General features: G+C 45.2%; 1 long non-coding RNA gene across 1 annotated transcript in view; it reads left to right on the top strand.

The window, feature by feature from the left end:
* The window catches only part of LOC140471324 (uncharacterized), a 48,497-nt gene extending 37,975 nt beyond the window's left edge, over positions 1-10,522 (top strand). The window contains exon 2 of the long non-coding RNA XR_011956969.1: positions 10,092-10,522. This is a non-coding gene — a long non-coding RNA (uncharacterized lncRNA). The remainder of the gene's footprint in view (positions 1-10,091) is intronic.
* Positions 10,523-22,589: the final 12,067 nt, after the last annotated feature.

Genomic DNA, 22,589 nt, shown 5'->3' with positions numbered 1-22,589 from the left:
TGTTTTATATGAAATAATTATTACCTTTTACAAGTAAGTGTACAAGAGTTGATGATCAAGTTACAGAAAGCAATGGTCATGGTTTGGAGAAATCTTGTGGCACACTGGGTTAGAGTCTCTGCCTCTAAACTGATGTGTCCCATGGGGAAAGGTTTGGAGATGCCGGTGTTGGACTGGGGTGTACAAAGTTAAAAATCACACAACACCAGGTTATAGTCCAACAGGTTTAATTGGAAGCACACTAGCTTTCGGAGCGACGCTCCTTCATCAGGTGATAGTGGAGGGCTCGATCGTAACACAGAATTTACAGCAAAAATTTGCAGTGTGATGTAACTGAAATTATACATTGAAAAATTGATTGTCTGTTAAGCCTTTCATCTGTTAGAATACAGTGATAGTTTCACTTCTTTCATGTGTAAGTCACAAAACCCTTTTTTTAAAGTTGCATTCTTGGGTTAGCTGTTAACAATGGTGATAGCTAGACAATATGTTGAAGGTGTTAGCCCCCTGTGTTCTCTGTCTATGACCTGATGTTTAGATTGATTCTAATCTAAAAAGTGAGATAACAGAGTTTTACATAAATTCATGCAGTTTTTGAGCTCAGAGTTCTACATGGGGAAGGGTGTTGGGTGAGAGCTTTAGGACCCAGGAGTAACCTTGAGATGATTTCACAGAGATGCTCCTCACTGGGTAAATAGCACAGTGTGAGTGGGGTTCAAAATAAAGGGGGAGGTGAAGAAGTTAGAAACACATTCAGGGAAGCATATGGAGTAGACTGACTAATATTAAACAGGAGAGGTTGTGGAGTAGTCTTTTAATAATGGTTTTTGGACTCACTCACTCACACATGCACCCTTTCACAGACTTAGACCCCTTTACACTCTCACTTACACACACATACACATATACACTCTCTCTCTTTCTCACAGACACTCACAAACCCCCCCCTCCCTCCAGCCCCCCCGCTCCCCCCACACATGCACATATACATTTGTAGGGTGAATTTGTACTTGCAGAGTTACATTGTACTTTGCTCAAAAACTGCATGAATCCACATAAGATTCTGTTAACTCATTTTTTAGATTAGAATCAGTCTAAACATTATGGCACAGACAGCAACACACAGGGGGCTAACACCTTCAACATATTATCTGGGCTGACACCAATTGTTAAAGTTCACCTGAGAATGTAACTTTTTTAAAAAAACTTTGCAGTTTACATATGAAAGAAGTGAAATGAACATGATCATTCTAACAGATGAGAGACTTAATAAACAATCAAGGTATTTTTCAATGTATAATTTCAGTTACATCACACTATAAACTTTTGCTATAAATTCTGTCTTACAATTGTGTCCTCCACAATCACCTGATGAAGGAGCAGCGCTCCGAAAGCTAGTGCTTCCAAATTAAACCTGTTGGACTATAACCTGGTGTTGTATGATTTTTAATCTTTTAATTAGGTAACAGTAAGATGAGTCTGCTATATCTCTGAATACTGTTTACTGTAATTTTTTTTTCTCTTAATATCTAATAAATGGTGTTGTAAAGAAGTTCAAGCCTGAGATCGGTATGGTAGCTCAGTGGTTAGTGCTGCTGCCTCAGAGCACAGGACCCTGGGTTCGGGCCCAGCCTTGGACGACTGTCTGTGTGGAGTTTGCACATTCTCCCGTGTTTGTGCGGGTTTCCTCTTGGTGCTCTGGTTTCCTCCCACACTCCAAAGACGTGCAGGTTAGGTGCATTGGCCATGCTAAATTGTCCACAGTGTCCAGGATGTGTAGGTTAGGTGGATCAGCCGGGGGGCTTACAGGGATAGGATGAGGGCGGTGGGTCTGGGTAGGATTCTCTTCAGAGAATCGGTGTGGACTTGTTGGGCTGAATGGTCTGTTTCCCTACTGTAGGGATTCTATGAGACTTTGCTTTCTCCTTGACCAGTCAGTCATAAACCCAAACACATGGACGTGTGCATAAAGCCAAACATTGGGAGCATTTCCCAAACAGGTGATGATTAACTTGGAAATCCTTCTGTTCGACTTCATGGCAAGTCATAAAGGACTCTGAGTCAGCCAGGCTAGGTGCAGAGTGGTGCCCTTTAAGTTACATCCTCTGGCAAATGGCTAATGCGTGTTCCAGGGAAACCTAGCCATAGAGGCAAACATAAGCATGTGCTTTGTCTATCGCATACACCACTGGGTGAGAGAATAGGATGAGTGGTGGCATTTTGACTACCCCTTTAGATGGTCATGTTATTATAGAGAGGAGATTCACCAGGGATCAGTTTCTGGTTCGGGGGCAGGAAGTCGATGGGGAATTTGAATGACAAAATAACATTCTGATGGGAGAAAGATTACAGAGTCTGTATAGGATGAGGGGGCCAAAGGGTACAAACTGCAAAAGGAAATAGCAGCCCCAAGTTAATGAGGCTCTAGGAAAAAGCAAACAAAACACTGGGGTTTATTTCAGGAGGGATGGAATTGAAAAATTAGGAAGGTTATCACAGAATTAAAGGGCGTAAGACATAGGAACAGACGTAGGCCATTCGGCCCATTGAGTCTGCTCCACCATTCAACTCTGCTTTCCTGCCTTTTCTCTTTAAGCCTTGATTTCCTTCCTGATTAAAAATCTGTCTCAGACTTGAATAGAATTGTTACGGTGCAGAAAGAGGCCACTCAGCCCTTTGCTGGTTCCATCCCCGAGTGCCAATCTCCTGCCTTTACCCTGCACTCAATTCCTATCCAAATAGCCATCCAATGCCCCTCTAGGATGCCTCAGCTGAAACTGCCTCCCCCACATTCCCAGGCAGTGCATTCCAGACCCTAACTGCTCGCTGGGTGAAAATGCTTTTCCTCACATCACCCTTGCTTCATTGGCACATCACTTTAAATCTATGCCCTTCTCATTCTTTTTTGTCAATGTGATTGTGCCTCCATTACACCACATACTGTGTGCATCTCTGGTCATCATATTCTCAAAAGATATACAGGCAACCGAGAGGACGCAAAAGAAATGCAAGTTGGAACGAGAGCAGATTGGCAGGCTGGTCTCTCTCTTATATTTTATTATTCAGACAAGGAGTGATCTAACGGAGAACCGTCCAAATTGTGAAAGGTTAGAGTGGGCACACAGAGAAACTGAGGGGAAGAACAGAACTCAAGGCCATCGATAAACGAAACTCCCCCAGCAATATTCGATAGAAATTCAGGAAAAGCCTCTTTACCTGGAGAATGGTGGGAATGTGGAACTTGTTGCGACAGGTAGTAAATTGGATAGCATCAGTGCAATTGAGGGGGCACTGTGCAAACATTTGCATGATTTGAGTTAAATGAGAAAGGTAGCTTAACTGGCGCAGAGAGGTCAGAGCATAGCAGCAGGATTAGGCCACTCAGCCCTTCGAGCCTGCCCCCCCATTCAATCCAACACAGTCCCCTGTTCCCACTTTCTCCCCATACCCTTTGATCCCTTTACCCTGGGGACTATATCCAATCCACATCCTTCTGTTGCACAGGGAGGGAGTCAAGTTTTCCTGTTAACGAATCTGGTAGACACATGACATGGTATCTTTTACAAACAGAAAACGCAAGGCAAACTTCATCAGGCTGACAAACAAAGCACACTGAAAGCCCTGGGGCTTTACTCAAACCTCCTATAGGGTCAGGATGGCCTGTTCATTTATTTGCCTCCTTTTACATGTAAGCGATTAGCATGTTGTGAGCTTTGCGCAATGGGCCCAGGAGTTGTTTGTGAGTGCTTAATGATGAAGGCTCCTGGACAAAGAAGAAAGGCAAATGGTCGATTCAGATTCCCAGGTACTGCATAGCTGAGGGATAAAGTTCCAAACAACAAATTAACTTTTGTCAGATTTTAATATTTATAAAGTTAAGCGAATATTCTGTTCATCAAGGTTGAGATCTGGCAGGAGAATGAGCCCTTTTCTTTCCCTCTTTCAGCATCGAACAAAGGACCTCCCTCTCGACAAAATGGTCGCTTGGCCACATCCACTTTCATGATTCTCATCAACCCAGTTTCCCAAAATACCCTCCTCTCCTCCTACTCTCTTTAAAGCTACCACCACCCACTGAGTGGAAAAAAAAGCTGCCCTCCTCAATCAGTCTGTTCTGGTTTTTGGCCACATTATTCAAGCCACACAACTTTTTCTTTATTCACTTGTGGTATGTCGGCGTCACTAGCTGGACCAGTATTTATTGCCCCGTCCCTAGTTGCCCCTTGAGAAGGTGGGGGTGAGCTGCCTTCTTGAACTGCTGCAGTCCATGTGCTGTAGGTAGACCCACAACGCCCTTAGGGAAGGAAATTCCAGGATTTTAATCCAACTGCGTTAAATGTAGAGGTGCCGGATTGGATTGGGATGGACAAGGTCAGAAGTCACGCGACACCAGGTTACAGTCCAACAGATTTATATGAAATCACAAGCTTTCAGAGCGCTGCCCCTTCAGGGGACCTGGAAGTGGGCATGGATTGGCAGGTGCTGTCTAAGGATCTGTGATGAATTTCTGCAGTACATCTGGTAGGAGGTACACACTGCTGCTACTGAGCGTCGGTGTTGGAGTCATAGAGTCATAGAGATGCACAGCATGGAAACAGACCCTTCGGTCCATCCCGACCAGACGTCCCAACCCAATCCAGTCCCACCTGCCAGCGCCCGACCCATATCCCTCCAAACCCTTCCTATTCATATACCCATTTAGTTGCCTCTTAAATGTTGCAATTGTACCAGCCTCCACCACATCCTCTGGCAGCTCATTCCATACACGTACGACCCTCTGCGCGAAAAAGTTGCCCCTTAGGCCTCTTTTATATCTTTCCCCTCTCACCATAAACCTATGTCCTCTAGTTCTGGACTGCCCGACCCCAGGGAAAAGACTTTGTCTATTTATCCTATCCATGCCCCTCATAATTTTGTAAACCTCTATAAGGTCACCCCTCAGCCTCTGACGCTCCAGCCTGTTCAGCCTCTCCCTGTAGCTCAGATCCTCCAACCCAGGCAACATCCTTGTAAATCTTTTCTGAACCCTTTCAAGTTTCACAACATCTTTCCAATAGGAAGGAGACCAGAACTGCACGCAATATTCCAACAGTGGCCTAACCAATGTCCTGTACAGCCGCAACATGACATCCCAACTCCTGTACTCAATACGCTGACCAATAAAGGAAAGCATACCAAATGCCTTCTTCACTATCCTATCTACCTGCGACTCCACTTTCAAGGAGCTATGAACCTGCACTCCAAGGTCTCTTTGTTCAGCAACACTCCCTAGGACCTTACCATTAAGTGTTTTTGTCCTGCTAAGATTTGCTTTCCCAAAATACAGCATCTCTCATTTATCTGAATTAAGCTCCATCAACCACTTCCCAGCCCATTGGCCCATCTGGTCCAGATCCTGTTGTAATCTGAGGTAACCCTCTTCGCTGTCCACTACGCCTCCAATTTTGGTGTCATCTGCAAACTTACTAACTGTACCTCTTATGCTCGCATCCAAATCATTTATGTAAATGACAAAAAGTAGAGGGCCCAGCACCGATTCTTGTGGCACTCCACTGGTCACAGGCCTCCAGTTTGAAAAACAACCCTCCACCACCACCCTCTGTCTTCTACCTTTGAGCCAGGGAGTGGATGTTTGTGGACGTGGTGCTAATCAAGCGAGCTGTTTTATCCTGGATGGTGTCAAGCTTCTGGAGTGTTGTTGGAGCTGCACCCATCCAAGCAAGCGGGGAGGAATCCATCACACTCCTGACTTGTGCCCTGTAGATGGTGGACAGGCTTTGGGGAGTCAGGAGGGGAGTTACTCACCACAGTATTCCTGGCCTCTGACCTGCTCTTGTAGCCACTGTGTGCATATGGCTAGTCCCGTTGAGTTTCTGGTCAACGATAACCTTCAGGATGTTGACAGTGGGGGATTCAGTAATGGCAACACCATTGAATGTCAAGGAGTGTTTCTTAGATTGTCTTTTGTTGGTGATGGTTATTGCCTGGCATTTGTGTGGCACAAATCTTACTTCACCAAAGCAAAAGACATATTTACATAAGAAGTCAACAAATGTAAGTTTCTGTTTCTTTCGCACCTTTCCCATCCTCCATCACAGCCAATGAAATACTTTTTGAAAGGTTTTAAAGTCAGCATGTCTCACAAGCAGCAACTTGATAATGCCCAGATAACCCGTGCTTTCACAGTGTTTGGCGAATACAATATGTTTGATCCGGGAGAAATCCCCTGTGCTTTGAAAAAGTGCCACAGGATCTTTTTACAGCTAACTGACAGAGAAGTCCAGGCCTTGGTTTAGGGTCTGTGCAACACTCCCCGAGTTCAGCGTTTTACATTCACGTCCTTGGAGTTGAACTGAACCACACAGCATCCAGCCCAAAGGGGAGGGCTGCCCTCTGAATTGTGTTGTCTTGTTCTCGCCTCATCCATAAGGGAAAATCTCCTCTCATCAACTGCCTTGTCAAATTCCCCTCAAGATCTTTAATCAGACAATCTCTCATCTTTCTCAATTCGAAGAGGCATGTACTCAACTTGCCCAAGTTTTCTTCATAGGCTAACCGTTTCATCCCAAGCATCATAGAGTCATAGAGATGTACAGCATGGAAACAGACCCTTTGGTCCAACCCGTCCATGCCGACCAGATATCCCAACCCAATCTAGTCCCACCTGCCAGCACCCAGCCCATATCCCTCCAAACCCTTCCTATTCATATACCCATCCAAATGCCTCTTAAATATTGCAATCCAGCCTCCACCACTTCCTCTGGCAGCTCATTCCATAGACGTACCACCCTCAGCATGAAAATGTTGCCCCATTAGGTCTCTTTTATATCTTTTCCCTCTCACCATAAACCTATGCCCTCTAGTTCTGGACTCCCCGACCCCAGGGAAAAGACTTTGTCTATTTACCCTATCCATGCCCCTCATAATTTTGTAAACCTCTATAAGGTCACCCCTCAGCCTCCAACGCTCCAGGGAAAACAGCCCCAGTATGTTCAGCCTCTCCCTATAGCCCAAATCCTCCAACCCCGGCAATATCCTTGTAAATCTTTTCTGAACCCTTTCAAGTTTCACAACATCTTTCCGATAGGAAGGAGACCAGAATTGCACGCAATATTCCACCAATGGCCTAATCAATGTCCTGTACAGCCACAACATGACCTCCCAACTCCTGTACTCAATATTCTGTCCAATAAAAGAAAGCATACCAAACGCCGCCTTCACTATCCTATCTACCTGCGACTCCATTTCAAGGAGCTATGAACCTGCACTCCAAGGTCGCTTTGTTCAGCAACACTCCCTAGGACCTTACCGGAGAACCTTCAATAAACCGCTTCAAATATATCCCTTGTAAATAAGGAGACCAAGACTGTACACAATTGGCATAGACCCAATGGGTTAAAGGACCTTTGTCAGCACTGTAAATCTCTAAGACTCGCAATGTGGTCTCAACAAACCACGTACAATGATAAAATAACTTCCATAATCTTATATGTGATTCCCCTCTCAATAAATGCCAACGACAACAGATTTATTCCAGGTAAGATATATTATTTCTCTGTGCGAAAGCAATGTTGTAGAAGGTTATAGAGTAATATGTTTAGCTCTCCAATATGATGAAGGTTTTTGCTAAAGTAACTAGTGATAAAACACTTCTAATCAACAAAGTGCCTACTAACCTTCCCATTGCTGTTTTATCCTTTTACATATAGAAATAACAGGCCATTCAGCCCAACTGATCTGTCCTTCATGCTCCACCTGAGCCTTATCCCAGCATATTTCATCTCACCCATTAGGCCATCATTCTCCATCCCGACTGGATTACTGGGCCAGGATTTCCAAATGTTTCAGGTTGCATCGTACACCGCACACCAAGAGGCTATTCATTGTTGGTGCATCAGCTTGGACTTCTTAAAAATTATGTAATGAGGTGATTTAGCTGCTTCATAGAGTTGTACACCACAGAAACAGACCCTTCGGTCCAACTACTCCATGCCGAACATGATCCCAAACTAAACTAGTCCCACCTGCTCCTGGCCCATATCCCTCCACACCTTTCCTATTCGTGTACTTATCCAAATGTCTTTTAAAACATTGTAACTGTCCCTGCATCCACCACTTCCTCAGAAAGTTCATTCCACATGCATACCACCCTCTTTGCCCCTCATGTTCTCTTTAAAATCTTTCTCCTCTCACTTTAAAAATGTGCCCCCAGTCTTGAAATCCCCCATCCAAGGGAAAAGACAACTTTCATTACCTCTATCTATGCCCCTCATGATTTTATAAACCTCTATAAGGTCACCTCTCAACATCCTATGCTCCAGTGAAAAAAGTCCCAGCCTGTCCAGCCTTTCTTTATAGCTTAAACCTTCCCATACCCGGCAACATCCTTGTAAATCTCTTTTGATTTCCTCTCCAGGTTAATAATATCTTTTCTATAACAGAACTGGACACATTATTCCAGAAGAGGCCTTAATGTCCTGTAAAACCTCAACATGACATCCGAAGTCCTATACTCAAAGGACTGAGCAATGTAGGCAATGGTGCTAAACACCTTCTTAACCACTGTGTCCATACATGATGCAAATTTCAAACAATTATACCCCTGAACCCCAATGTTCATCTGCTTGACAACACTCCCCAAGGCCCTACTATTAATTGTGTAAGTTCAATCCAGATGGCCTCTTTCTTCAAAGACCGCAATTTCCCCCCAGACGTGGTCAACGATGCTCTCCACCGCATCTCCTCCAGTTCCCGCTCCTCCGCCCTTGAGCCCCGCCCCTCCAATCGCCACCAGGACAGAACCCCACTGGTCCTCACCTACCACCCCACCAACCTCCATATACATCGTATCATCTGTCGTCATTTCTGCCACCTCCAAACGGACCCCACCACCAGGGATATATTTCCCTCCCCTCCCCTATCAGCATCCCAAAAAGACCATTCCCTCCCGTGACTCCCTCGTCAGGTCCACACCCCCCACCAATCCAACCTCCACTCCCGGCACCTTCCCCTGCAACCGCAAGAAATGCAAAACTTGTGCCCACACCTCCCCCCTTACTTCCCTCCAAGGCCCAATGGGATCCTTCCATATCCGCCACAAATTCATCTGCACCTCCACACACATCATTTACTGCATCCGCTGCACCCGATGTGGCCTCCTCAATATTGGGGAGACAGGCCGCCTACTTGCGGAACGTTTCAGAGAACACCTCTGGGACACCCGGACCAACCAACCCAACCACCCCGTGGCTCAACACTTCAACTCCCCCTCCCACTCCACCAAGGACATGCAGGTCCTTGGCCTCCTCCATCGCCAGACCATAGCAACACGACGGTTGGAAGAAGAGCGCCTCATCTTCCGCCTAGGAACCCTCCAACCACAAGGGATGAACTCAGATTTCTCCAGTTTACTCATTTCCCCTCCCCCCAGCTTGTCTCAGTCAAATCCCTCGAACTCAGCACCGCCTTCCTAACCTGCAATCTTCTTCCTGAACTCTCCGCCCCCACTCCCTCTCCGGCCTATCACCCTCACCTTAACCTCCTTCCACCTATCGCATTTCCAACGCCCCTCCTCCCTTCCTTTAATCTTAGCCTACTTGGCACACTTTCCTCATTCCTGAAGAAGGGCTGATGCCCGAAACGTCGATTCTCCTGCTCCTTGGATGCTGCCTGACCTGCTGCGCTTTTCCAGCAACACATTTTCAGCACCAATAAATTGCAGTCCCGTTAACACTGGGAGAGGTCACTCCCAAATAAAACCTTTATGCCAACCTCGTCTGATTGAAGGAAGGTGGAGTGTTGTGGTATTGTCACTGGGTTAGGAATCCAGAACCCCGAGCTAGTACTTTGGTAGTCTGTCTAGGCCACAGGTGACTCCAGTCCCACAGTGACGTGGATGATGCTCTGCTGAAGCCATTCGGTTGCGTTAGGGATAGGCAATAAGTGCTGGTCTAGCCAGTGACGCATATCCTGCGATTTTTAAAAAAACCGTTTAACTCTACCTAGGTTTCATGATGGACTCATTCAAGATGGCGGCGGAGTAGGTAGGCCTGTCCACTTGTCTTTGTTCTCCTTTCCTTCGTTTTTTTTAGAAAAGCTTACTTATTAAGAGTGGTGGTATCGGTGGTGGTGATGTTGCTCCAACGCGAACGTGTGGAGAGTTTTTGGGCCCAATGCGGACCTGAAGACGTGGTGGCATCGGCGAGGTCGGCCCAGCGACGAATCATGGTGGTTCCGGTATCGATGGAGGCAACATGGCGTCGAAGAATGGCGACTCTGTTCCGGCAGCGCGGCGAAGGGACGCGAGGATGGCCGCCAGCTTCGTGCTTGTATTGGTCTCAATATCGGAATGGAAGAGATCGGATCCAGGCCCATGGCTAAACTCTTCAGCTAAATTGAGCATTTCTTTACTTGCCATGTCTTGGGTTATTTTTGGCGTTTCAAGATGGCGCTGGAGACTGTCGAAGGCTGTGTTTGTAACAAAATGTACGTGACTATAATAAATTAAATCAAGTAATCATTAGTGCCCGTGTCTGACCAAAATCTTTGACTATCTGGTTTGGAAATTGTTAATTGATCTTGAGCCTGTGCAGCTTTTTAAAAGAATGTTCTAGATTTCAGCTCCCTTTTCATGACCTCTTTATGGAAGGGCCTAGTTGGGATTTGAAGGTGATGCCACCCTTTGCTTTCAACAATCCTAAATCCAAAAGGAGTAACAGTTATTTCCTGCTGAATTTGCCCATATGGAATTGCAACCTCACATAACACTCTCAAACCACTCACTGATTTATTTGTCTTTGTCAGGAGTACGGTAAGAGGATTTCAAAGGGATTCGCTGGATTTAAATCATTTTGGGATCTTCCTGATCCTGTAATATAATGCCATACCACTATGCCTTTACTGACATTTTCTGAATCTCTCTTATCTTCCAGCCTCCTTGTACTCTGGATATGCCACCGAAATCTTATTCAAATTTATAATCTAATGGTCAGAGGGAGTTGTGATACCGGTTGCCAAAATAGCACCTCCTTCATTCCTGAGACAGCCAGGAATTCGTGCCATTTTGCACGAAATGTGTGTGAGCATTAGATAAAATTGGGCAAATAGTCTGTCTTAACTTGTTAAACAGGTGTGTGGCTAGTGCCACTTGTACAGGGTACTGGAGCGCTGTTGGGCACTGAGAACCAATGGTGAGACTTGGCTCCATTCCAAGACGATCATGAGTCTGGAAAAAGGGATGCAGGTGGAATTTCTGCAAGTGTGCGTCCGTTTTTCCGTTTATATGTGGGCTAGAAGTTCAGGAAGGGTCCCAGAGAGGCGGCGCCAACTAGCATTGGGACATATTGCCACGGAATGGCAGAACAGGCTAGAGAGGCAAGATGGTCGCTCCCTACGAAACTTAAAGCAAATTGAGGGAAGGGGATGGATTTTTTTTGTTGGAATTCTAAGCCTGTGCATCTTTGAAACAAAACATACAATCCCACTTTGATTCTGTCACCCTTTCCACAAGTGGTGGTGTTTTTGCACCTGATAACAGTGCCCAAGAAGAAAGATATTTAAAAATGAGCTGACAAAGGATAAGGTATGCGAAGCATGCACAAACATCAGTCTTGGTCTTGGTTCAAGGAAGATTTTGCTTACAAATGATTTCCATCTGTGTACTTGCCTTAGCGTCTGTGAAAGGAGGAACAGCAGTTCTGCGCCTGAAATGTTTGGCTTCTGACCTTAATTGCATTTTGTCTCTTTAAAGATTTCCCCCATTGCAAGTACTTGATTTCTTTGTCCAACTAAGGATTGAAATGCACTTTTGTTTTGTCATCCGAACTAGGATATGCCACAAATTGTGTTTATTTCATTCTCATTCTGGCATTTCTGGTAGTAATTGGCACTTCTTAATGGTGGGCATTTTTAAAAATATATATTTATGACTTTTGTACTACTCCCTGTTTGCTCTACTCACTCTTCCTACTGCTGAGAGGATCATTGAAAACTTGGAATGTACCAGGCCAGGAAATCGAAACAATTTTGTGACCTTAATCTGTCATAACCCACAATCTTCTTTTCCCTCATCCAGTGTTTGCTGGATCCCATTGTACGTGCAGCTGGGCAAGCCTCTTGGGTTGCTATGGCACTATGGCACACTGGTGAATGGGTTTTTGCTGGCTTTTCCTCTGCCAGTGTGGCAAGAGTCAGAGATGTGAAAAATCCAAGTGAAATGCTCAGGGAAGGGTGCACGGTGAGAGGTCTTAGCCTGTGGATGTAAGATTTAAACAGACACCCCATCAGCTGGATGCCAAAGTTCCCAGGGCACAATTTCAAAGATAATTTGTGGAGTTCTTCCCCTGTGCCTCAATCAATGTTTATCTCTCAGTTGACATAGTTAAAGCAGATGATCTGGTCATTGTCACATTGTTATTTGTGGGATATTGCTGTGCAACAGTTGATTGCCATGTTTCCACCATTACCAATACTTTCCAAGTGTTTCATTGGCTTTGGACAGTGAAAACCACTTTAATGAAAGTTTTCTGTTTGCGTGCGCCCAGCTCTCCACTCCATGATGCTCAACCTTGACCCCTGACCATTCATGTTTAGTTGACCCAGTTGCTGAAGAGATTGGTAGGAAACTGACCCAATGACATGAACAGTTTTGATGGGATCCAAAGACACTCTTTGAGGCTTCTGGGATGAATTTGTGTTCAAAGGTGTAGAATCCCTTACAGTGTGGAAGCCGGCCATTCAGCCCATCGCATCCACGCTTACCCTTCGTGGTGGGGGTGGGGGGGGGGGGAATGGAGGAGGAGGACAAACAGAGAGAACTGTCGGTTTTTTGCTATGGATGGACCAATTTGGGGGGGGTTAAAAAAAAAAATGCCCCTCCTCCTCTCATCTGCATTTGTCTAGTGAAGGAGAGAATGGCGCACAGAGAATACAACCCATATCCAATCATGAATAGGACAGCACGGTTCAAATCTGAAAAGTGTCTCCAAAAGCAAACCATAACTGAGGGTGCTGTTCACAGGAGCTCCAATACCCTATGGCAATACGCTGCCCCATCAGTCTGATTGGAAAGTACATGCCTTGGCGTTGATCCCGGCCGGAACATGCTGAGATTATGAAAGCCTTTTCCACTCATCCATTTATGGTACTGAGTGCCACATGGACTTTACTGTCTGAATCTGCCACAAAAATCGTACCCAATCTCTTTCCATTTCTGTACCAAAGCATGGCATAGGTTTTCACCACCATTTATCTATTTGGAAATTGTAAGATTAAGTGGATCTTTCTCTTGAAGTCAAACCAGAAGCAAGGACACGACTAGTTTAGCCCTTCAACCCTCTGAGATTTGTTTTTTATTTTATTCATTCGTGGGATGTGGGCATTGCTGGTATTTATGTGGGCATTTATTGCCTGTCCCTTTAAGGAAGTGGTGGCAATCTGCCTTTTTGAACCGCTGCTGTCGATGTGGTGAAGGGATACCCACAGTGCTGTTCAGGAAAGAGTTTCAGACCTTTGACCCAGTGATGCCGATGGGAAGGTCACTTTGTTTCTCCAGTTCAGGCTTTTTTTTTGAATTTCAGTCGCTGCACTGTTGGTGGACGTGCCTTAGGGCCAGTTTCTTAAGGGACTTGACAAGGAAGATGTGGATAGGTTGTTTCCCCTTGTGGGAGAGTCTAGAATAAGGGGACATGGATGAGGAGGAATCTTTTTCTCTCAGAGGGGAGTGAATGTGTGGAATCCTTCATCACAGAGGGCTGTCGAGGCTGGGTCATTAAGTATATTCAAGGCTGAGATTGATTAAAAATCTATGAGGGAATCAAGAATTATGGGGAAAAGGCAGGAAAGTGAATGATCAGATCAACCACAATCACTTTGATTGGCGAAGCAGACTCGATGGGCTGAATGGTCTACTTCTGCTCCTTGGATTGCCTGGCTTGATATCTCCTTATGTGGCTCAGTGATAGGTTCTTGTTCTGACAAGTGAGACAAGGTTTATGGAGGGGGGTGGTCAAATCTGAAACACAAACACACCAGCCACAATCTCATGGAATGGCACAGCAGGCTCGAGGGGCCAAATAGTCTACCTCTGTTTCTAATTCTTCCATATGTCATATCTTTTTGTTCCATAACCCTCCTGTGGAGGGCCTTGGGACCCATCACTGCATTCAAAAGTTGCTATGGGGATAATGGTGTTGCTATGACAACAAGCCCTGCCTCATGGCTTCAATCTCCTCAACCATTTCACAGTCAAAAGATCAATCTTCGTCTGGCGAACCTGCCTGAATCTGGTCATCCAGAATCTGGTCTTGGATCTAGCATCGGTCAAATCCTAACATAAGGTTAAGCGAGTCGGGTCACCAACTGGCCAATCGCTGTGCTTCTTTCCAGAACAGACAAGTGCTTGTCCACCAATAAATACCCTTATATTGTTGGCTGTCATTGCAACTGCATCTCTCCAATGCACCAACAAAAAGACTCTAAGGCTGTAGCACTTATCTTGTTGGAATATCTTCCTCATTTGAGAAGTCGGAGGAAAAAAGCAAGAAACGCTAATCATGTTTGACAGATGGGTTTTGGCACCAGGCAGCCATGTTTCACAGAACAAGAATAAATAGTTCATCATACTACGTCATTCCACTGCCGAGGTATGATGGCTTTGTGGCACAGAGCTAGGATCTTCAGTAGAAGACACAAGGGAGCAAGTAGATGAAATTTAGAAAGTACAAAAGAACAGAGAAGTATCATTCTGTTGAAATTAACTGTGACCTTGCAGTAACTCAATGAGGTCAACACTGGGTAAAGGACAGCGGTTCAGACTGAAGAAGATAAGCTGGGGTTAAAGTGTACTATGCAGTAGTGAAATCTGGTTGGACTCCCAATTTTGATGTTGTTGCTCTGAATTTGGATAGGACACAACCAGCCTCTGCTGGAACCTAAATCCCTCTTGAACCCATTGTCTTTTCAGTTTGAACACAGAGAACACTGGAGATATTCAGCAGGTCTGTGGAGTGAGAGAAACGGAATTAACATTTCAGGTCTGGTGTGACTCTTCTGTGTTACAGTGGGTCGGAGGAAGATAGAAATTGAGGCAGGAGTAGGCCATTCAGCCCTTCGAGCCTGCTCCCCCATTCAATCTGATTATGGCTGATCATCCAACTCAGTCCCCTGTTCTCCCCATACACTTTGATCCTTTTAGCCCCACGAACTTTATCTAACTCCTTCTTGAAAATATTCAATGTTTTGTCCTCAAACACTTTCTGTGACAGAGAATTCCACAGGCTCCCACACTCTGGGTGAAGACATTTCTCCTCATCTCAGCCACAAATTGTCTACCCCAGATCCTTAGACTGTGACCCCCTGGTTCTGGACTCCCCGGTCATCGGTAACATCCTTCCTGCATTTACCCTGTCTAGACCTGTTAGAATTTCATAGGGTTCTATGAGATCCCCCTCATTCTTCTAAATTCCAGTGAATACATTCCTAACTGATCCAGTCTCTCTTCAGACCTCAGTCCTGCCATCCGAGGAATCAGCCTGGTGTTTGTTTCAGATTGCCAGCATCCATAGTAATTGCTTTTATTTGACTCCTTTTCAGTAGAGCCTGTTGCCTAACTGTCCTTGCAGTTTTGCACCACTCACTTTTCTCCCGTGCAAAGCTCCAGGTTGCAGAGAACCAAATGCTGCTCCTTTATTGGCCATAGAAAGCCTCCCCGCATGCGATGTGCGACAGAAAACTCTGTTCCCTGTGTTTGTGTTCCTCTCCTGTTCACCCGGTGCTCACTGACCCTACACTGTTTCCCAGCCAAGCCCCAGTCTTAAACCTCTCATCCTGGTTCTCCTATACTTCTTTAATCTCCTCCAAACTCTCAACCTTCCCAAGGTCTCAGTGTTCCTCAAACCCCGACCTTTGAATAATCTTGCAATTTGCTCAGCATCCAAAGCAGCTTTTGATTGTCCTCACACCTCTGTGACACCCCGCCTTGCTTTTCTTCCTTTAATCTCTCAAAACCTGCCGGTGCAGGAGCTTCCTACTGTCCATCACTTTGCTTCTCATTGACAGCGCTGAGGGAACTGCCACTTCATCAGAGCACCAGGCATTGTGACCTGCTCAACTTGTAACAAATGAACCCATTTGAAGGTTACATTCAAGGGCAAACATTGCTCGAACCTGGAGCCAATATAAATTTCTCCTACTCACATTCACAACATAAGAGGACATGAAAGCAGTAATCCATTTCATTGTCCCAGTTTTCTTATTTAGCAAGTTCTTCTGATGGAAAATGCACTGACTTGAAGAGGCATATTCAATGCTTACTTTCAACCGATTAACTTTGTGGAGCCAAATGGAAGGAATCTCTTTCAAGAAGCCTACAGGGGAAATGATGGGCCGAATAGCCTCTGTTGGTGCTGTGTCTACTAACTCTAAAGAACTGTGTTTGCCAAAGTTTGATTTAAAATATCTAGTGGACTCTTGAGATGATTTTTTTTCTCTCTGTTTTACAAACAAAATCACCAATTTGAGAGCTTCCAGTGTTATTTAGCTGACAGACAGGAATTTCGACAGTGTTCTGGTGGGGAACTGTGCATATCTGTGTCCCTTCTGTACAGTTCGAATTCCTGACCTCAGTGACCTCTCAGAGCAAAAAATAAAAGTGAGATGAAGCTCTGCTTGACATTGGAGAGAAAGACCAGACTGTAAATTGTGTCCATTGAGACTGCCAGTGAAAGAGAGACAGTGCCAACCTGTATTTATTCAGGCACATTCACACCCAAGATATTAAATTAATCTTTTTCAATCGGTTAAATTCTGAGCTTGCTAATTTGAAGTTTAACCTCCATGTTGCATGCTTTTTCTTAAAAGCTGAACTCTGGAATTAAATACCATTCATACATGTCAATTAATACAGCTCCTCAGCAAGTTATCATTTATTTACAAATGTGAACTGTCAACTGGATTGGAGAGTTTGAGCTATAGGGAGAGGCTGAATAGGCTGGGGTTATTTTCCCTGGAGTGATGGAGGCCGAGGGGTGACCTCAGAGAGGTTTATAAAATCATGAGGGGCATGGATAGGGTGAGTAGTCAAGGTCGAGAGTGTGGTGCTACAAAAGCACAGCAGGTCAGGCAGCATCCGAGGAGCAGGAAAATCAACACTTCGGGCAAAAGCTCTTCATCAGGAATGCCTGATGAAGGGCTTTTGCCTGAAATGTTGATTTTCCTGCTCCTCGGATGCTGCCTGACCTGCTGTGCTTTTCCAGCGGCACACTCTTGATTCTAATCTCCAGCATCTTCAGTCTTCACTTTCACCTGAATAGGCAAGGTCTTTTCCCCAGGATAAGGGAGTCCAAAATTAGAGGGCATAGGTTTAATGTGAGAGGGGAAAAATTTAAAAGGCAACTTATTCACACAGAGGGTGGTGCGTGTATGGAATGAGCTGCCAGAGAAAGTGGTGGAGGCTGGTACAATTACAACATTTAAAAGGCATCTAGATGGGTATATGAATACAAAGGGTTTCGAGGGATGTGGGCCAGGTGCTGACAAATGGGACGTGATTTATCTAGAGTATCTGGTCGGCATGGATGAGTTGAACCGAAGAGTCTGTTTCCATGCTGTACAGCTCTGTGACTCTCTAGCTAACACTTACTAAAATTAATATCTGCAGCGGTGGATACAAATCAATGATATTCACCCAGCAGCAACTCAATTCAACACCAACTACCACATATCATAGCTAGGGTTATGTTACCAGCCACTACTAGCCTTGACTTCAGGAGGTGAGTGGAAATCTAGGACCATTTGGCCAATTCAGCAGCTGGAAAGCTCGTTGGCCAGGACTTTTTTGTCACAGGGATCAATACAGGTGTCAGGCTCGCAATCTTGTGAGGAGTAACCAATGTGGTGAGATTTGAACTCATGTCCCCAGACTGTTCACCTAAGCCTCAAGTTTACCAGAGCAGTGTCATAGAGTCATAGAGATGTGCAGCATGGAAACAGACTCTTCGGTCCAACCTGTCCATGCCGACCAGATATCCCAACCCAATCTAGTCGCACCTGGCCCATATCCCTCCAAACCCTTCCTATTCATATACCCATTCAAATGCCTCTTAAATGTTGCAATTGTACCAGCCTCCATCACTTCCTCTGGCAGCTCATTCCATACACATACCACCCACTGTGTGAAAACGTCGCCCCTTAGGTCTCTTTTATATCTTTCCCCTCTCACCCTAAACCTATGCCCTCTAGTTCTGGACTCCCCGACCCCAGGGAAATGACTTTGTCTCTTTATCCTATCCATGCCCCTCATAATTTTATAAACCTCTATAAGGTCACCTCTCAGTCTCTCACGCTCCAGGGAAAACAGCCCCATCCTGTTCAGCCTCTCCCAACAGTGTCATTACCAACTAGGCCCCCATTTGCTGTGGGTAGTCCTCGCTGAGCTGCAGAACCAATCTTAGGATCTGTTACCTCAGCAGCACTACCAATTGGAGGTGGCCACTGCTGACATTGCAGGGAAAAAGAGAAGGCGTATGTATGCTGAGCAGCCAAGTTGAAGACATTTGTTTTTGCACTGGGGCCAAGTAAGTCGGTCTTGGAGATCAAAGGGCAAATCATTTTCAGCAGCAGCAATGGGTCTCCTACCCTCAAGGTACAGATCCTCTGTAAAAGAAAAGTGCCCCACTTCCCCAGATTGCCTCACTGCAGCTGAAATTGGCCCCACACAGCAGGAAACCTGACAAGATGGCTACCAGCCCACCTCCAGTTGGTGGGAGGCCAAGCTGCTGCCATTCCTGTCACTGGGTGATTGGCCTAGTAGCAGGACTGCAATGGGGATAACCCCCCGATGCCATTTTAAGCCATTTTCCCATCTTCAGAATGCTGACAAAATCCCAGTCGCAATGTCAAGTAATGGGATATGTCAGACTAAGCTTCCATTCTTTGCAAGGGGTGGGTGGGAGAGTGGATGATAGTAGATTGCTGAATGAACACTAGTTCTCTCAACATCATTTAATAACAGCAGTCACCTTTGAACCTTGCTGAAAAGTGATGCATATTTTTGAAGCTTTATCAGGACAAATGCAAGAATCCCAAATTTCAAATGATTACCACAATTTATAGTGCAGGTGAAAAGGTGGAGGAGGGTATGACAGCATAGGGGGTACACGTACAGGGTTTCAAATCCAGCTGTCCAAAAAACTGGATACTTTTCACATCAATGTTGACTGAACATAAATAGAAACATACCTATCTGGACAAAGAGCATTGGTGTGGTGTCGCTCCATTTTGAACGCCATGCTAACTCATGAGACCCTTGACCCCACCCAACCCAACCTGATCTGAACTGCCCACAGCCCAAAATGCCTGAGGCAAAATTTGGAAATCTGGTATGGCTTTAGTCCCGAGGTTGCCTAATACGGGTACATTACATGTGGTATAAATTGTTGTGAGCATTTGAAATTTGGCATTCTTGCACTGGTCTTGATGGGGTGACAAGATCAAAAAGTTTCAACCATATGTACCTCTTTTCAGCCATCTTTTATTTTGCCCACTCACTACATAGCAGGGGGGACCTGACAAGATGGCCACCAAATTTACCTCGGGGAAGTGAAGGCTAGAGGACACTGATACAAGTAAAAGTCAGTCAGAAATCAAGTAATTTGAAATTCTCAGCCTGTTCTGTAAGACTGTAAGACTAAGTCTGCTCTACTTCCTAATGAAGGGCTTATGCCCGAAACATCGACTCTCCTGCTCCTCGGATGCTGGTTGACCGGCTGTGCTTTTCCAGCATCACACTTTTTTGACTCTGATCTCCAGCATCTGCAGTCCTCACTTTCTACTGCTATGTAAGTGGCACATTTAAACAGAAGTATTCATGAAATATATTATCGCTGTCACTCACTGCTTTTACGGTTAAATACAAGATCAAATCATTTCCTTTAACAAATACCAGATGTTAACTGGATGCTTTACAATGTTTTTATTAGGTTGCTACTTTTTAAGGAACATACTTCATATGGTAATGCCACAGGTACAGGAAATATGAAAAGCTAGTCCCTATAGAGCAGGCCTTACCTTAAATGCATGGACACAGTTAAATGGCATGTGCTTGCAACTCAGATCAGGAGGTTGCCAACATGTAACCCATGATTTTCCATTCCTTCATTTTGTGATCTTAGCTGATTTGCTAATCGGGAGACAAAATGTTGGACAGAAAATGCAGAAGGGTGACCCAAGAATGTGCTTATTTAATGCCTCATTAACCAGCTTCAGAATTACTCTGATTACTTTTCCTTGTTTTATCCTTCTTATGAGCAATAAAGTCATAGAGATGTACAGCGCGGTGACAGACCCTTTGGTCCAACTCATTCATGCTGACCAGATATCCTAAGTTAATCTAGTCCCATTTGCCAGCATTTGGCCCTTATCCCTCTAAACCCTTCCTATTCATATACCCATCTGGATGCCTTTGAAATTTGTAATTGTACCAGCCTCCATCACTTACTCTGGCAGCTCATTCCATACACGCACCGCCTTCTGCGTGAAAACGTTGCCCCTTAGGTCCCTTTTAAATCTTTCCCCTCTTACCTTAAAGCTATACACTCTAGCTTTGGACTCTCCACCCCAGGGAAAAGAACTTGACTATTCACCCTATCCATGCCCTTCATGATTTTATAAATTTCTATAAGGTCACCCCTCAGTCTCCAACCCTCCACATAAAATAGCCCCAGCCTATTCAGCCTCTCCCTATAGCACAAAGCCTCCAAACCTGGCAAGATCCTTGTAAATCTTTTCTGCACCCTTTCAAATTTCACAACATCCTATAGCAGGAATTCCAGAATTGCACTCAGCATTCCAAAAGTGGTCTCACCAATGTCCTGTGCACCCGCAACTTGACCTGCCAACTCCTATACTCAATGTTCTGACCAATAAAGGACCAAATGCCTTCTTCACTATCCTATCTACCTGCGACTCTACTTTTAGAGAGCTATGAACCTGTATCCAAGGTCTCTTTGTTCAGCAACACTCCCCAGGACCTTACCATTAAGTGTATAAGTCTTGCCCTGATTTACTTTTCCAAAATGCAGCACCTCACTGTTATCTAAATTAAACTCCATCTGCCACTCCTCAGCCCATTGGCCCATCTGATCAAGATTCTGTTGTACTCTGAGAGAACTGCCTTCACTGTCCAATTTTGGTGTCAACTGCAAACTTATTAACCCATAGCTCCTATGTTCAGATCCAAATCATTTATATAAATCATGAAAAGTAGTGGACCCAGCATCAATCCTTGTGGCACTCCACTGGTCACAGGCCTCCAGTCTGAAAAGCAACCCTCCACCACCACCCTCTGTCTTTTACCTTTGTCTTCCCTCTTTGGTGAAGATTTCCCTCCCACATACAACGGGCAACTGGCACAAAGCAGATGGTCGAAGGTCCTGCTGGCCCATCATCCAATGGACTGCAATGAAATTGAGCATTCATTGGATGATGGTTCAGCCAATCCGAGCCACCCACTCCCCCATTTGGTGCCATCCTCCAAGCTGATTCTGTACACCCACCCATTCACTTCCTCTCTGGCAGCCATTTTCTTGTGTACTCAGCCATTAACACACCATTGATGGCAAGGGACTCTATTCCAGATCCTACCCAGTAATGCCTCCGTCCACCCCCGTAGTTTGGTAAACTGCTCCTTATAGATGGCTGAGAGGTACCTGCTATTGCTTGGCCTTTGACCTTTCCTCATTCAGCTGGGGAGGTTGTTACCTTCCGGTCAGCACCAGCCCCTTTGGACATGAGGCACCAGACTATGAGTTGTGATTCCCCCCTTTGTGAGCAGTGTATTCGAGAAGGCCTGTGTTTCCCCTCAGAGGCAGAGAACTGAAATTGAGTGAAATTATGGTGCCTTTTTGTTGTAAAAGCTGCCAATCCCGTGTTTTTCAACGCTACAAAGAATACCCGAGTTGGCTTTCATTCACGATTGGAACAAACATTGTTCCCTTCAATTCCTGAATAAATAAGACCCCAGTCACGACACATTTCCGAACTCAGTGTGTGTAAGCCTGAGAGGAAGTCATCCTTCACTTGTCCCAGCTTAAAGCATGCTGCTTAGCCTGTCTGCTTCTCTCACTGGGATCCATTCTGCACTAGTAGACAGGCAGGAGGCTGGAAGAACACAGTAAGCCAGGCAGCACTGGGAGGTGGAAAAGTCAACATTACAGGTGTAACTTTTCTTCAGGTTGAAGAAGGGTTACACCCAAAACCCATTCTGCACTGGCATCTCTGTGGATTTCAATGCAGCTTTTTCAGAGGGTAGTTGATGCGGGGGTGGGGTTTGAGGGGGTGGGGTGGGGGAGTCTTGTGATTTCAAATAAACCTGTTGGACTATAACCTGGTGTTGTGTGACGTCTCACATCGCTGTGGGTCTAGAGGTAAAGATAGAATGGATGAGCAGCTAACAGCATTGGCAAGCCAAAGATCCAACTGTAGTGAGGGATCAGGATGTAGAGTGCACTGCCCAGGTGGGAACAAATTCAACCAAGGGTTTCAAAAGGTAATGGAATAATTATCTGAAGAGAGCAAACATTTTCAGGGCTATG

This window comes from Chiloscyllium punctatum, chromosome X (assembly GCF_047496795.1).
Source record: "Chiloscyllium punctatum isolate Juve2018m chromosome X, sChiPun1.3, whole genome shotgun sequence".
In the NCBI taxonomy this organism is placed as follows: Eukaryota; Metazoa; Chordata; class Chondrichthyes; order Orectolobiformes; family Hemiscylliidae; genus Chiloscyllium; species Chiloscyllium punctatum.
This window is presented reverse-complemented; position numbering and strand designations above follow the sequence as displayed.